General features: G+C 50.9%; 1 long non-coding RNA gene across 3 annotated transcripts in view; it reads right to left on the bottom strand.

Moving 5' to 3' along the window:
- LOC109446014 (uncharacterized) overlaps positions 1 to 7,296 on the bottom strand; it is a 56,786-nt gene extending 49,490 nt beyond the window's left edge. For 2 of the 3 annotated variants that reach the window (XR_012495929.2, XR_016019184.1), the window contains exon 1: positions 4,966 to 5,987. This is a non-coding gene — a long non-coding RNA (uncharacterized LOC109446014). Of the gene's footprint in view, positions 1 to 4,965; positions 5,988 to 6,975 lie in introns of those variants that run through there. The other variant, XR_016019182.1, reaches the window with a different exon arrangement.
- Positions 7,297 to 16,390: the final 9,094 nt, after the last annotated feature.

Raw genomic sequence — 16,390 nt, 5'->3', positions numbered from 1 at the left:
GCCTGACATAACCAGGCAGGGGGTTATTTTCGCCTGGGATGCTTGTAAAATATTCATGTGCTGATTTAAATACCGAGGATGTCAGAGCTAGAAAGGGCCAGAGAGATCAAATGAGCAAAGATGCCCTCATCCAGAAGGAAAAGCAGCTGGATGGAGTGAGGAGAGAGCCCAGGAGAAATGGAGACGGGCACATGCAGGTTCAAAACCAAAACCAAGGCCTTGGGCTCCCGGTGTGACCTTAGGTGGGCCACTTGCCCATTCTGGGCCTTTGAGTCCTCATCTATAATGAGAAAAAGGGGGTTTGTGAGGCTGAAATGAGATGGATATATAATAAACTTTGCACATAGTAGGCCTGCAAAATTTAATTGCATTTGAAGTCAGCGAGCCTGCCTGAGCCTGAATTTCCTCCTTTAGAAATTTCCTAGGGTTGTTAAAGCTCTACGAGACCACAGATGTGATCACCTTATACCAGGCCAGAGTGCTTAACTAGCATGCATTAGCGCCCAGATGCTGTGCTAAATGCTTGACAGGCAATAGCTCTCCGAATCTCCCAGCAACCATGGTGAAAGGTACTATCTGAGTCACAGTGGCGTGCTGGTGAACTGACTTCTACGGCAGGTATAGCATGGGCCGGGGGAGTCCTGATTTGTAATGTTTGCCAATCTCCTTGGTGTAAACACTCCCACAATGGCCAATTTCAAGCCACTGAACACACAGTTGGGATGAGATGTACATACCGTGTTTCCCTAGAAAATAAGACCTAGCCGGACAATCAGCTCTAATGCATCTTTTGGAGCAAAAATTAATATAAGATCCGGTCTTATTTTACTATAAGACTGGGTATAATATAATATAATATAATATAATATAATATAATATAACATAACATGACGTAACACAGCATCTTATATTAATTTTTGCTCCAAAAGACGCCTTAGAGCTGATTGTCCAGCTAGGTCTTATTTTCGGGGAAACGGTACTACTGAATCTCTATTTACAGATGGTGAAACTGAGGCTCAGAGAGGTTGAGTGATTTGCCCCAGAGAACTGGCTGAAGCAGGTCTCTCTGCCTTCGAAGCTCAGCCTTAAGTGCCTCTCAGGATTGAGCTGAATGGGGTCACTGAGGCTCAGTGATGGGGGTGATTCGGCAGAGGTCACACCCCATGATGGGTCAGAAATAAGACAGGCACACACTTCTTTCTTCCAGTCCAGTGTTCTTCCCATCAGGCACGTAGGCCAGCGTCCGAGTCACACTTGCCCTCCCCTAAGCTTGCTCAGGAAGACAACAGAACGACACTTTATGGCACACCGACTCTAGGCAGGGTCCTGTACCAGGTAATTAAATATGACATTCTTACTGATTGATCCCAACCAACCTATGAGGCAGGAATTCTGATTGCCAGTTCACGGAGGAGGAAACTAATGCTCAGACAGGTGAAGTGACTTTCCCAAGGCCACAGAGCTGGGCTGTGTTAGAATCAGGATTCAAACCCAGGCCTCAGGGACTCCAAAGCCCACACACCTTCCTCTCCACCACCTGGCCAGGCCCTCACCTGGGTGACCAGCCCGCAGGCTGCCTGATCCACGGGGCCTTCTGTGGAAGCCCCACAGGCATTCGTAGACCCACTTGTTTCAAAAGCCCAGCCCCTTTCTCTGCCCCAGTGGTCTCATTTGAATCAACTAAGACTTTTAAAAACTCAATCATCAGACCCCACCTCAGGCCCCACATCAGATCATTTAAATTAGCATCTCAGGGAGGAGGAGTGCGGCCCTAGTGGCTCCGGTGTTTAAAAGCTTTCCGGGCCATTCTGATGTACAGCCTGTCCTGGGAACCACTTCCCTGTTTCTTTTTCACCCTTGGCACCCCTAAGAAGCGGCAGCTGCTGGCAGGGAAGCATCAGGCCCTCAAGATAGAGCCCCAAGTGCTAATGTTCACACAGTCCTTGAAGAAGCGAGGAGTGTGTTGGTATGAGGTTGTTTCCGGGGCCTGAAATGGACACATCAGCTTCAGTCTCTTCCTGAATTCGTCCCCTTGCCATAGAGCTGACCTCATCATTGCCGTTGGTGGAACAGTTCTTCTGGGCCAGATTTTGTGCCGTGCGTGCCATGCACAGCATGTCTTCACATTCTCACCAACCGTTTACAAAATAGCAACTATTATTATGCCCATTTTATAGCCCAGGAAATGGAGGCTCACAGAGGTGATGATGTGACTTGACACAAGACACAGCTCTATGGTGCAGAGCTGGGATTTGGATCCAGGTCTTTATCATTTGAAATCCCGTGCTCATAATGCCTACCCTGTAGAAGCTGCCTCACCTTCTATTTCCTCCTTATTAGAAGGCCCGTGGGCCTGTGGATCGAAGGGACGGAATTTGCTTGCACACGAGGCTGCCCAATGACATACACACAAACGAGCGTTATCAGTCCCTGATACCTCTGAGGGACCGCAGCTCAGAGAAAAGTCAGGGGACCTGCCCAAGGTGATAGATGAGAAAGAGCAGAGCAGGGATTGGAACCTACCGTGTCTCCCCGAAAATAAGACCGGGTCTTATATGAATTTTTGCTCCAAAAGACGCATTAGGGCACATTTTCAGGGAATGTCTTATTTTTTTCATGTACAACAATAAACATTTATTCAAACACAGTCATGTCATCTTCTTCTGGAACATCGTCATAACATACTAAATGCGTCTGTCTGGCTGACGATGTTAACTGGGGCTTATTTTCAGGGTAAGTCTTATTTTCGGGGAAACAGGGTAGGAACTTCCCAGCTTGGGGCCTTTGCACTGCCCCCACAGTTTGAAGAGGGTGGCCTCCACCTGCCCTCAGCCCGTGAATCTTTGCTACTCTGTCAATATGGAAGCAGCAGGTACTCTGGCTGGGTCTCTGAGCAGGCCCAGGTGGGCCTCAGAGCAAGGTCATCCAGCAGCCCAGGAGCTCACCACCTCTCCAGCCCCCAGAGGCTACCCACAGGGAAATCTTTAAATGGTGTCAGGTTCATTGCCTTTGTGGTAGAAAAAAGACATGGCATGAATGCATGGAAGATGGGGCCAATTCCTGCTTAACGCATCCTGTTTGGCTGAGTCAGCAATGCAGCAGGGCTCCCTGGACTCAGAACAGAATCGCAGGAATCTGCAGATATGCTGGAATTTCTCTGCACCGGCTGACATAGGCAGCAATGAGAACGAAGGAAATGGAACTGCAGTTTAAGCCACTGGTTCTGCTTTCTTTCTCTACCTACTCCCACCCTGCTTCTTGCCCGTGTCTTTCAAAGGCCACTTGTCTCAGACTTGCACAGCCCTCAACAGTCTAGAAAGCCGTTCCAAAGAGCTCTACAGTCTCCAAAGTGATTCGTGATTCTGAAGTGCTTTTCGGATTATAAAAAGCTAATCTACAATAGCCTCCTTAATGCAGCAACATTTACAAAACGCTTTGCAAGTCATAACGCGTTTTAGTTTGCAACGTCCTTTGCAGCCAAAAATGCTTGCCTCTCTAGAGAGGACTTTATAGTTTGCAAACCCATGGTCACACCCCTTGTCTCATTTGAACTGCAGAACAGCTCCACGGTGAAGGCTAATAATAATATCTATCACTTGTATGGCACTTAGGGTGTGCCAGTCACACTTAGGCGTGCTTTACATATATTCACACATTTCATGGGCACAACCCTAAGGCTGGTATTATCCTCCCCACTTACAAACAGGGATGTTGAGGCACAGCCAGGTAAAGCGTCTTGCCCAATATCACAGGCTGTTAAGTAGCAGAGCCTGGATTTGAGGCATTGAAGTGGCATAGGATAAAGGCAGGGGATTTCTGCCCATTTTTCAGAAAAGGAAAACAGAGGCCCAGCTCTGTCCTGCTCACTGTGTGACCTCAGACTGGTCTTGTCACATCTCTTGGCCTCCCTTTTCCTTCTCTGCAGAATCAAAGGGATAAGGCCTGCCCTGCTCTCTTCCTAGCTCTGGAAAAACATAAGGTATGGGGGTGACAGGGGTAGTGGAAGAGGGCCAGCCCGAGTTCCCACTTGGCCTTGCTCCCTGTGCCAAGGCCACTGTGTGGTGGGAGTCCTGCCTCGGTTTTCCCCTCTGGGGACTGGCTCAGTTCTGTACAGAAGGCCTCTCCTGAGACCTCCTGTCTCACACATGGGAGGAGGGAGAGTAGAGTGAGGGGGGCGGGGTGGAACAGGGAACTGCTCTGCAGGCCTGACTCAGGGAAGCGAGCTGCAGAGAGGAGGCTGGGCTTCCCTTGAGAAACTCTCCTGAGAGCCTGGGGAAAAAATCACACAGTCTAATCCCCCAACCCATTGTACAGATGGGGAAGCTGAGGCTCAGGGACGGGAGGACCTCACTTATGGTCATGCAGAACATTGGATGCAGAGGCGGCACTAAAATTTATTTCTAGGCTTTTCCCATGGCCCATGCTGGGAATGTGGCTTTCAATCTAACAAGGCCTCAGACCATTTGTTCACTCATACATTTATTCGTTCATTCATCCATTGAGCCAGTCGGTCAGCCAGTCATTCAACAAACACTCCCTAAGTACCGATTATGTACCAGGCCCTGGAGATAATGGTGGGTACAGGCATGGTCCTGACTCTTATCAAGTTTATAGTCTAGAGCTGTTCTGTCCAATACAGCAGCTACATGTGGCTCTTGAGCACCTAAAACGTGCCTAGTTCAAATTGAAACGTAAGTGTAAAAGACACACGGATTTCGAACACTTAGTATGAAAAAAAAGTTTTTAAAACCTCATTAAGTTTTTATCTTGATTACACGTAGAAAGAATATTTGGGGTATAGTGGGTTAAATAAAACATTAAAATTAACCTCAGCTGCTTATTTTTTTAAAAAGTGGATACTAGAAAATTAAAATAAAAAATGGCATAAGTGGCTCATATTATATTTCTATTGGGCAGCACAGGTCTATAGGGAAAGTCTGCAAATGAACCCAATGGCAACCTTACCTTTATGGCTCACGCTGGCCAGAGGTGCAAATAGGCTCCGGCCACTTGCCGGAAGCTGATTTGGGACACAGTGAGGCTCCAAGAGATGGGGCCGAGTTATTTCCAGTCCTTCTCAGCCGCTACCCCGTCAACCTTGCGGGGGCGCAAGGAGTCACTTTCACCTTTCTCCCTCCTCCATTTTCTTTACTTCTCCCCCTAGGGCCCTGAGGCCGGGTCCCCTTCCAGTCCCATTTCAGGCCACCACCTCCAGAGAGCAGCATTGATATGACAGGCACTTCCATCCCCACGTGGGCCCGCCTGAGCAGCCAAGCATGTGGGGGCACCAACTCTGTGGACACGCCATCTGCAACCAACCCTAATTCCGTCCTCACCAGCTGTGGCCCACCACACATAATGACCCACGTGACTACAACTGAGCTTCGGGCCTTGCAGGGAGAGCACAGGAGGAGCTGAGCAGTGGAGAAGGCCCCAGAGGTAGGGCAGAGACTCCAGTGTAGGTAGATGTAACTAGAGGGGAACAGCATGCCTGGCAAAGGGAACAGTAGGTGCAGAGGCCGAAGGCACTTGGCTCCGAACAGGTCCTGAGAGAAGGCCCACGTGGTGTGGCTGTGGCTCAGAGACCCGGGGCAGTGGGAGGCGGGCTTTAGGGGTAGGCAGATCACAGGGCCTGAAGTCCTCACTAAGTTTGGTCTTTATCTGGAGGGCACTGGGGAGCCATGGAAGGCCTGTGAGCAGGGGAGTGCCTGGGAGCCTGAAGCTCACTCTGGCCTTGGACAAGGACTGTGGGAGGCAGAACCTGAAACTGGCTCTTGTCTTTGTGAAGTTGGCCCATGGCAGGGCTTGCTGGAATCCCAGCTCCACTACCTCCTCATCGTGTGACCTGGGCCAGATGACCTACCTCTCTGTGCCTCGGTTTCCTTATCTGTGAACCAGGGACGATAGTAGTGATTCTCTGAGAGGGTTTTTGTGAACACGCAGACACATGCTGCTTGTAAAGCACTTTTCACAAAGTAGGTCCACCAATGGTTGTCCCCTTTCCCTTTCCCTTCCCTGAGTTCCTACCCCACCTGTCAACACCATGCCCCCGCTCTCCAGGCGGCAGGAAGCAGGATCAGGAAGCAGGATCTGAGGAACGATTCCACACCCGTCAGATTATTTATAGCTGTGTTCTGTCAGCCTGTTGTTGTTTTTCGGTTACATATATATTTTTACATTCTCCTCTGTCACATGGTTTCTCGGTGTGGCTGAGAAACGGCGGGGGTAGATGGATGCAGAGGGTGGTAGGTGTAGGAGGTGGAGAGTGATGGCCCAGGACAGCACCTGTGCACCTGAGGACCCAGCCTGGGTCACTTTTCCCCCAGCCCAGAAACCATCAATGGCTCCCCACTGCCCTCTGCACAAAGTCCAGACTCCTTCCTGTGGCGCAAGGAGGGCCTGACGTACTCCACGGCGGTATGTCTTGTCACTTGTTCTCTTTGCTCCACCTATCCGCGCAGGGGAAAGTGAGCTGCACCTAGCTCTGCCACTCACCAACTGTGTGACCTCGACAAGTCCCTTGGCCTTTCTGAGCCAACATTTCCTTTCCTGTGAAATGGGAGCAGTACTCCCAACCTCGTGGAGCTGCTGTGCAAGTTAAGTAAGTGTAAATGTGCCCGACTGGGAATCAACAGTAGTTATCATTGAATGGGCTCTGGTCTCATGCCTCTGGGCCTTGGCCTGGGCTGTTCCATCTGCCAGGACTTCTCTCCTACTCCCCACCTCCACCTCCACTTAAAGAAGTCCTTCAGGGCTCACCTCCTCAGGGCACCCTCCGGGCCTCGTGCTCCAGCAGGGCACCCCATCCTCTCTGGAGGGGACTGTGAGAGTTCTTTCCCCCGGTATTCTTTCTCCTCTGGAGGTAGAGCGCACACTCCTTGCTTATAACAATAGCCCTCACCTTCTCAGTACAAAGCCCTCCTGTGTCCCCATTCTAGAGATGAGGAAGCCGATTCAGGAAGGAAAGTGACTCACCCAAGATCTCCTCCTACCCAGGACTTAGGACTCAAGTGGTCATGCGATGAGCAGCTGTGAGCACACTCACTCCCCTGCAGGCAAAGTGCCCTCAGAATCAATGGTTGGTCCCAACAGCCCTTCTTCTGGTCTCAGGTCTCTTCTCCCAGCCTCGGAGCTCACTGAGGCCCCCCTCTCTGGTCTCTCACCTTCTTCCCCCAGTCTGAGAGCCCAAGGTCCTCAGTTCCCTGCCTACCAGGGCCACGCCTCAGGATGGGGTGGGAGGCTGAAGTGGGGTGGGTCCGGGGATGAGGACACTGTTGCTAGGCAACAGCCTGGCAAAGAATTCAAGCCTCCTTGAGAGGAAAGAAAAGGGGCCTGTTCCTGGGAGCTGGAGGTGGAACGAGTGGTAACAGCCTCCACCTCTTCACTCCACCAAGACCTATAACTCAGCTTCGCTCCCTCTGTCCCCCTTTCAATACGGCCTTCATTTACTCACATTTTCTCCATTCATCCATTCATCATTACTCAGGCTCATGTACTTATCAATGAGTACGTTAATTTATTTATTTACCTGATGCCTGTGACTCACGGCTTCACCACTTACGAGCCACAAGCCGAGCACGCAGTGTCTCAGTTTCCCCATCTGTGAAAAGGCCTGGGATAATAATAACACCTACTGCACAGGTGAGCATATGGTGAGTACTTTGAGTGTCTGCTCTTAAGATGATTATTTCTTCACGCTATTCCGTGCCCAGTGTCGTGCAGTGACAGGTAGGTCAACTCTCAGTTTAGTGGGACAGACAGACAAGACCACAGACAGAGTGACATGGGCCTTGCCCATCTGGATCCGGGTTTCCTCCCATTGTTTCCTGGGCAACAGGGGGGTTAAGAACACAGGCTGGGAGTGTATCCTGATCCTTCACTTGCTAACTCTGTGCTCTCAGGTGACAGTTTCACCTCTCCTGACTTTGGTTTTTCTGTCTGTAACAATCTCACTTCTAGCAGTAACAACCTTACTGGATCTAATGAGGCTGAAATGAGATCACGCATGACCCCGTTGGGCACAGTCAGCTTTCACCAACGACAATAATTACTGTTCCTGGTATAGGGTGGGAGTCGAGCCCCCCAGGGTACTATGAAATGCCCGAGGGCCAGGACCCAGTGTCTCCTTCCTATTCTCTCCTTGCTCCACCTTCCTGGGCCTGCCTGCTGTTTCCCACCTCCACACATATGCTCATGCTGTTCCCTCTGCCCAAAATCACCTCTCTTGTGTCTCCTGAAGCTCTGACACAGTTCTTGGAGGTTCCCAACCCCAGCTGGTATGGCTCACATAGCAAATCTGGGCACAGATTTTCAAAAGACCTCTATCCCCCACCTACTTCCTGACTTACGTCCTGCTGCAGCCAAGCCCCTAGGATCCCATTGGCTAGAGAGGCCAGGTGGGCTGCCTGCAGCCTCACCAAGCAGCTGGCTCAGCTGGGACATTATTCTGCTTTTCTCACAGCTTCTGTCCCCTGAGGCCAAGCCCATGGGGCTAGGTTAGCAGGTTTCCTGCCCACCAGCTCCCTGGGGCCCAGAGAACACTCTAAGAGAGACTGCCCTTGTTACACCCACTCACAACATCTTGGGCTGCTTCTTCCCAGCACTTAGCACAGTGGTGATGCCTTTGGGTTTTGTGGGTGTTTAATATGTGGCTCCTCTGCCAGCCTGTACATGCCGCAAGGATAGGCTGTGCCTGCTCTCTCTCTAGTACCTACCACAGACCTGGTAATAGAAGATGCTCACTGCACAGCTGTATATGGATGGATGCAAAGATGCATGGATGGATGGATGGATGGATGGATGGATGGATGGATGGATGGATGGATGGATAGATGGATGGATGTGTGGATGATGCATGGAGGAATGGATGGATGGATGGATAGATGGATGGATGGATGTGTGGATAGATGCATGGATGATTGATGGATGGATGGATGGAAGGAAGGAAGGAAAAATCAAAGTGAGAAGCAGATGGGGAAAGTGGCTGCCTCAGTTTGTTTGGGCTGCTATAACAAAATACCATAGACTGGGTGACTTATGAACAACAGAAGTTTCTCTCTCACAGTTCTGGAGGCTGGGCAGTCCAAGATCAACACGCTGGCAGATTTGGTGTCTGCATTGTGGTTCACAGACAGCCACCTGTTTGCTATAACCTCCCTCACGTGGCAGAAGAGGCTGGGGAGCTCCCTGGGGGCCTCTCTATACAGGCACTAAGCCCATTCATGGGGGCTTCACTCTTATGACCTAATCACCTCCCAAAGGCCCCACCTCCAAATACCCTAACATTGTTAGGTTTCAACATAAGAATTTTGGGGGGACAGAAACATTCAGCCTGTTAGCAGTGGCCTTCGCTCTTCCATATATACGAACAGATGATGGAAAACTAAGTATGAGGAATTCTCGGGGCGAGTCCCAGCTCCACGAGCCTGGACAAGCACTATCCCCTCGCTAGGCCTCAGTTTTATTGTCTGTGCCATCCCTATAATAATAGTGTCTACCTCAAGGAGATAGCCATGGGCATCAAATACTACAAACTGGAGGCCCCGAGAGGAACAGCGGCTGCCTGAGGTTGGGCTGGGTCGCAGTGACGCAGACTCGCGGACCGCCCGCCACGCTTCCTGACACCCATGCTGCCCTGGAAAGGCTCAGGGACAGCTCAGGTAGGTGAACCATGTGGCCTGGAAGCCCCATAGAGGACCTTCTTTCGGAGACCAGCCTCTGCTTGAGCCTAGATCCCACAGAAGTACAGAATGGTCCAGGGTTTGCGTGCTGCTTCCGCCATGGCTGCGGCATGAGGAAAGGCATTTCACCCCTTGGGGCTCCAGATTTCTCATCTGTAAAATGGGCGATAATAGGACCCCACGAGGTGGTTGCGAGGAGGCAGTAGCACCATGAAGTAGATGCCACTGCACGGTGCCCGGGACACACGCCTGCTGGAGAAATGGCAGCTGTGATGATTATTTTTATCATTCTTGGTTCAGGTTTTGGTTCTTCCATAAAAAAGATCCTGTTTAGTTGTTTATGAAAAAGACGTCTCTGTGAAGGGGATTCTGTGCCTGACCTCCTGGCTGTCTGCGCTGTCTGGCAGTGTTCTCCAGTGAGGTTTACTCTGCTCTTGTTCTCAGTCTAAGCCAGACTCTAGTCCCCTCTGCCTCCTACTTATCATCCCTTAGTTCTGTCTTAAGTCATCCTCTTCTTTCCATGGGATTGCTGGGCTCCATCTGGGACCAGGAGCAGGGCTGAGCATGGAAACAGGATTGGGGGTCAGTCTATGGGTAGGGTCAGGGCTCCACCTGGAAGCAGTACTGAGTACTGGTGACTTAGACCGCATCTTCCTGAATGCTGAGGTTGGGCTCTATCTGTGACAAATACCTTAGGTTGGGTTCTTGCAAAGATACACTGAGCTGGAGGATTGCACGCAGGTTTATTGGGGCATGCCCTCAGAAGATACACCTGCAAGGAAGTAGGAAGGCAGGAATGGGCAGAGGGAGACACTGACCCACAATGAGGCTGCAACAGAGGCCGCCGCGGGGATGCCTGGTGCTGTGATAGCCCTTCAGGGTTTTCCCAGTTGAGGCAAGGAAGCTGGGCCTTTGTAGCCCCACATCAGTCAGGCACTGGCCGCCAGCTGCCCCTGGCAGAGGCATAACCCAGTGAGCTCTCAGTGGTCAATGTTGCCAGCAGCTGGGATGGGTAACTGGCCCTGAAGAGTGGCTCTGGAGCACCCAGTATCCCCTACAACCAGCCACAGGGCCCTGGCTTGGACCAGGATCTCAACTGGATACTGGGAGTAGATGAGACATGGGGCTGGGCGTCCCCACAGGACAGGGTCTTTGTCCCCAGCTTCAAACACAGGGCTTGGCTGGACAGCACAAGCATCCCACAAATGGAAGAAGAACAGAAAATGTGAAGTGGGGCCCTGTGCCCCACTGTGTGGGCCAGCCAGTCAGTCTCCCCCAGAGGCTCAGAGAGGGTAGGCCACCTGTCTGAGGTCACACAGCTGCTTACAGCAGGGCCAGGACTGGAACCCAGGACTGCCTGAGTTCAGAGCGTATGTTCCCTTGACAATACCAAGCTGTGAGCTTAATAGAAAGCAAAGGCTGGGAATGGAAGGAGGAATAACCCTCTTCTCAGTTCCTGCAGCAGGGCTCCAGGGCCTGCCAACTCTGGCTGCCTCTGGCTAGCCCACCAGGACCCATGCCCAGGGCAGGGAATGGCATCTTGTGGGCGGGTGGCCCTTCTTGGGTAATGAGTCCCAGCCAGCGGTTTGCAGGCCTTACAATGTGAATAATTCATTTGCAACCAAGTCTGGGAATTAGAAACCGTTACTGGATGATTTATTTAACAGGGGCTGCTGCTGGGGAGAGGGGAGGAGGACTTTGAACCACAAGAGGAAAGTGCTTGTCTTGTAGATGGATTTAGCGAGGCCCACAGACATGAGTTTCAATTCCAGCTCTGCCTTCTACCAACTCTGTGACCTTGAATAAGTGAAAGGACATCTCCATGCCTCCGTTTCCTCTGTCATAAAACAAGGATAATAGAGTTGTCAGAAGGATTAAATGAGTCAGAATTTAGAGAGTTCTTAGAATCATGCCTTGCTCAAAGCAGTGAGTGTTCAGTTAGTGTTTGCTGAATGAATAAATGAAAGCTTATAAATAATAAAAGGAACTGACTTAATTGAGCATCTGCTTTGTGGCTGGCCTTGTGTCAAGAACTTTACATCCCTGTCTCACAGCACGCATGTAAAGTGGGTATTATTATTATACCTATATCACAGATGAACAGTAGAAGCTCAGAGAGGTTCAGTAACCTGTTCAAGCTCACACAGCTAGTCCTGGCAAAGCAGGTATTTGAACCCAGTCAGGCTTCTCTAACTCCAAGGCCTACACACTTATCCACATTCCCATATCATGGGTCTGACACAGCTGGTGCTTAATAAACACCTGATTCTTATTTTACTAAAACTTTCCCTTTCATCCCACATCCAGTATTGAATCTGGTTCTAATAACAAACCCAACAGGTGGTCAGGAAGATGGTGGTCCCTCTCTCTCAGATGAGGAAACTGAGGTTCTGAGAAGGATGTAAATTGCTCAGTGTCGCCCAGCCCCAGATGGAACCCAGGTTTCTCTGAGGCCTCATAGCCATTGTCACAATGTATAATATAACAGCTCGGCTCTGGGTGTGCTTGTTCACCCCTAGACTGTGCTCCTGCAGAGCAGAGGCTTTCTCTTTGCTTTTCCTGATTCACAAAAGGTCCTTATTAAATATCAGAAGAAGGAACGGGGTGGGGGGGAGGGAATGAGAGAGTGAGGAAGGAAGGAAGGAAGGAAGGAAGGAGGGAAGGAAAGAAGGAAGGAAGGGATCCTAGACCTGTATAGGAGATGAAGCGTCTCCTTCCATCTTTATGTCACCCCTGCCGCCCCCCTTAAGACACACAATGGAACACACCCACTCACACTGCTGTCGGGGTGAGGGGAGTGTGGGGGCTGAGCTCCTGGCCCCTCTGAGCTGCTCGGGCACTTGCCAGGAATCAACCCTGGTTTTTCCAATAGGGTTTGGTGTCCTTGACCTCCCAAAGGAGGTGGCATTTTGCCCATCTCAGATTCCTGGGCCCTTGTGGAGGCAGGGCAGGGTCTCGGGGACACTCTCGCCGACCCTCTTGCCAACCCTCTTGCCGACCTTGGTGCCAGCACGGCCTGGGTGTGAGAGGGGATGTGGCTGTTGAGCCCTGAGCGTTGGCCTCTGGGCCTCACCGTGCTGTGCGGTCTGTTATACGTGTGTGAATGCACAGGAGTCTGTGCCTACTGGTGTGTACATGGTATCTTTGTATATATGCATTGAGGTGTATTTTTGACTCTTGTGTACACCTGTAGAAATCTGCGGTGTGTGTGTGTGTGTGTGTGTGTGTGTGTGTCCTATGTAGGTGTCTGGATCTATCCAAGTATGTACGTTTGGAATGATCAGACTGTTGTGTGTGTGAGCACCTGTAAATATGTGAATATGTTTGTGTACATAGTTCGGCACTCTGGGGGGGGTATCATGCGGATGTCTGCGTATTTCTATCCAGGCAGTGAATGTGTATGTTGGCTAGTCTGTGAGTCTGTGGAACCTTGTACGTATACAGGTATCTGTGGAATCTTGTACGTATACAGGTATCTGTGTATCTGATTTGGAGTGCATTTCCTGTGTGGTGTGTATGTGTGGTGTGTGTGTGTTTGGTGTGCAATGTGTGTAGACCAGCAGGAGCGTACAGACAGAGGTCCAAGCTTGGGAGTCAGGAGTCTACCCCAGTCCCAACTTTGCCTGTGAACTTGGGTTAGTCCACCCCTATTTAAGCCTTGTTTTCCCCATGTGGACAATGGTGACTATGTTGAAATGGGCCTCGGATTCAGGGCTCTCGGCTCAACTGAGGCAGCTAGAAGTAAGCGCTGATGGTCTTGTGGGCCTGTTTGTCACACGTCATTAAAATCCTGCTGGCATTATTTGGGGCTTGGATTTGCTCTTTCCATCAGATTGAAAAGGAAATGGCTTTCCTGTTTCAGTGTCTCCATCCGTTACTTTTTGTTTTCATAAAAACTTAAGAGATTGTACCATTTAGACTCAATAGAGTGGCCAATCACTTTTCCAAACTTGTCTTCTGCCACTGCCCTCTCTGCAGCTGGAGCCCTCCTTTGCAGATGCCCAGCTGTCCTGGCCTGGTTCTTCAGGAGGCCTGCCAATGCTCCCTTCTGATGTCTGGCGGCATGCAGCGCCCTCCTGGTGGCCTGTTCTCCCAGCCTGGGCTCCCTGCACTCTGGCCACGCTGTCCCTGCCCCATTCCTGAACCTTCCAGCTTCTCCCTGCCTCCAGGTCTTTGCCTGTGGATGCCCCCTCTGCTGGGAATGCCATCTCCACATCCTGGGGGTGCAGGTGATGTAGGTATGTGGCTCATAGGAATCTTCTCCCACCTCAAGTTTTTACAGGAAGGGTGATGGGTGGAAAGGTCGCTTGTGCACTTCCAGTCTGCAAGCTGCTCCAACGTGTGGGGTCTGGTCCATTTCTAACCCCAACTAGGGGCAGCAATACTGGCTGGGAGCGGTAATGCCACGGATAGTGGTATGACCCTGTGGGGGAGGGGGCCGCTCTCCTTCTCCCCACAGGAGCAGGACACGGGGAGGGGGGGCGGGGGCGGACAGAACAGGCTGTCAGTACTTTTTGCCTGCAGTCCCCAACCTCTGCCCCCACTACTCCTAGCTCAAGAAATGACCCCGCCCTCCGTCCATCCCACAAACCCAGTGGCTGGAAGACAAGGTGGCCTGAGACTGTGAGGCACTGGACTTGGGTCCCCAGAGACTAAATCTGAGCAGTGGGGTGGGTCCTATCCCCTTCCAGGAGTGGATGGAGGCTGGCCACTGGCGGGAGAAGGGAGCCTAGCCTATCCTGGAGCTCCCTCTAGTGTCTCCGGCGGGGCCTGCAGCCTGCCTCTCAGGCTTATGGGGACTGGGTTTGTCTGGACCAAAGCCAGTTCACCCTCATCGCTGTGGCTTCACCCAGCTGAGATGCCAGGGTACACTCTGGCCTGCTCTCTCTTTCTCAGGCCCAGCAGACACCAAACGCTGTTGTTTCTGCCCCACCGATGCCCACCCCGCTGTCCACTCTCATTCCGTCCTCATTCAGACCTCGTGGCCTTTCCCCACAATATTTCTACTCTTGTCCTCCTTCTGTGCATTTTCCACTCTCCTTCCGGAAGGGACTCCATCATATGCAAACCTGATCGTGTCAGTCCCCTGCTTTAACCCTTTCCATGGCTCCCCAGTGCCCCCAGGACCCAGCTCAATCTTCTTGGTGCCTTGCAAGCTCTGCATGAGCTGTTCTCTGCGGCCACATCAGCCTTACCTCTGATCACAGCCCCTCCACATCCTGATCTCAGGAGATACTCACCTCTCTGTGGTCCCTGAAGGCACCATGCCGTCTCTCACACGTGACCCTTGCTCATGCTGGGTCATCAGCCAAGTCTGCCTTCTGCCTTCTCTCTACCTGGAAAACTCCTGTTCACACCCCAAGGCCCTACCTCCTCTGGGAAACTGCCCTCGGGCAGCTGGCCTCTCTGTCCTTGGGGCTCCCACCAGGTTCTGAGCAAGCATTACCCCTGCGTCTGTCTTTCCACTAGATGTGAGCTCCCCAACGGTCCTTGTGTATAGTAATCATCTGCTATGTGCTCTGCCTGAGAGTGCAGGGGGTGGGGGGGGGGGTGACAGTGTGGACCCACAGAGTGGAAGCAGGGGGCTGGATTATGAGGGTTTTGGGCATCAGGCTCAGGAATTTGGACTTGGCCTGAAGGTAACTGGGAGTTAACAGGAAGGAGACGCAATTTGGGATTTGGAAAAGTCCCTCTGGCAGTTGGTATAGAACCCAGAGTGCTGTTTGGGGCTTTGGTGGGGGTGCTTTCAGTTTTCATAACTGGGGGGTGCCACTGGCATGTAGTGGGTGGGGCCCAGGGTGCTAGACACCCTGCCACGTGCGGGACAATCCACACTGCAAAGACGATCCCACATCTCCTTGGACTTCTGGATGTCCTGCCAGACACTCGTGTAGGGGAAAAAAGACCTGTTTGTGTCTGAGCCAAGCACAAGTCTTGCATATAAATACACAGCATTTTTGTCTGAATGCTCTGAATTTTAACAGACGCTGCATTTGCTAGAAATACAGCTTCCATGTAAATTGAAGGAAGATTGCTTTTTATCTTGCTCAGAACCTTCCCCAGAGTTGTCACCATACTGGAAAATTATGTACTTAATGTCAGCGCGACTTGTGGTATTTGAGTTGCTAACTTGACATTCTCTTTATCAGTCTGCACTATGGCTGTCACATTGAGGGGGGTTCTGTGGATAGGCACAATCTTCTCGTTATTTTATTATGTCTTCTAGTGGAGTCAATAAAAGTATTTACTGCTTGAAATACACATCATCCTAAATTACTTTCCTTATTAGTTTAACCAAAACTCACTTATCACTTAACATGTGCCAGTCACTGTTCTAAATGCTTCATGAATAATTACTTGTTTAATCTTCATAACAACTCTATGCAGTAAAGCACTGCACAGAAAAAAAAATCCTATTTTTACTGGGGAGCTAACTGATACACAGAGAGGTTAAGTGACTTACCCAAGGTCACACAGCTGGGAAGTGTAAAAGCCAGGATTTGAACCAGTGTCTGTGCACGTCACCATTAGCCTATAATGAATGGCTTGCGCTGATATTTCAGTTGGAGCCCTGGGATGGTTTTCTTTTGGGAATTATATGCATATGTATGTCATTTCCCTTCAAGGTAACAGGGTGATGACACAAAATATTTGTTACCAAGGTATTTGAAACAGGGTTAAGAACCACTGGTGGAGAGCTCGTGAGAGAC

This window comes from Rhinolophus sinicus, chromosome 16 (genome assembly GCF_057876585.1).
Source record: "Rhinolophus sinicus isolate RSI-liver-muscle chromosome 16, RSI-T2T, whole genome shotgun sequence".
NCBI lineage: Eukaryota > Metazoa > Chordata > Mammalia > Chiroptera > Rhinolophidae > Rhinolophus > Rhinolophus sinicus.
This window is presented reverse-complemented; position numbering and strand designations above follow the sequence as displayed.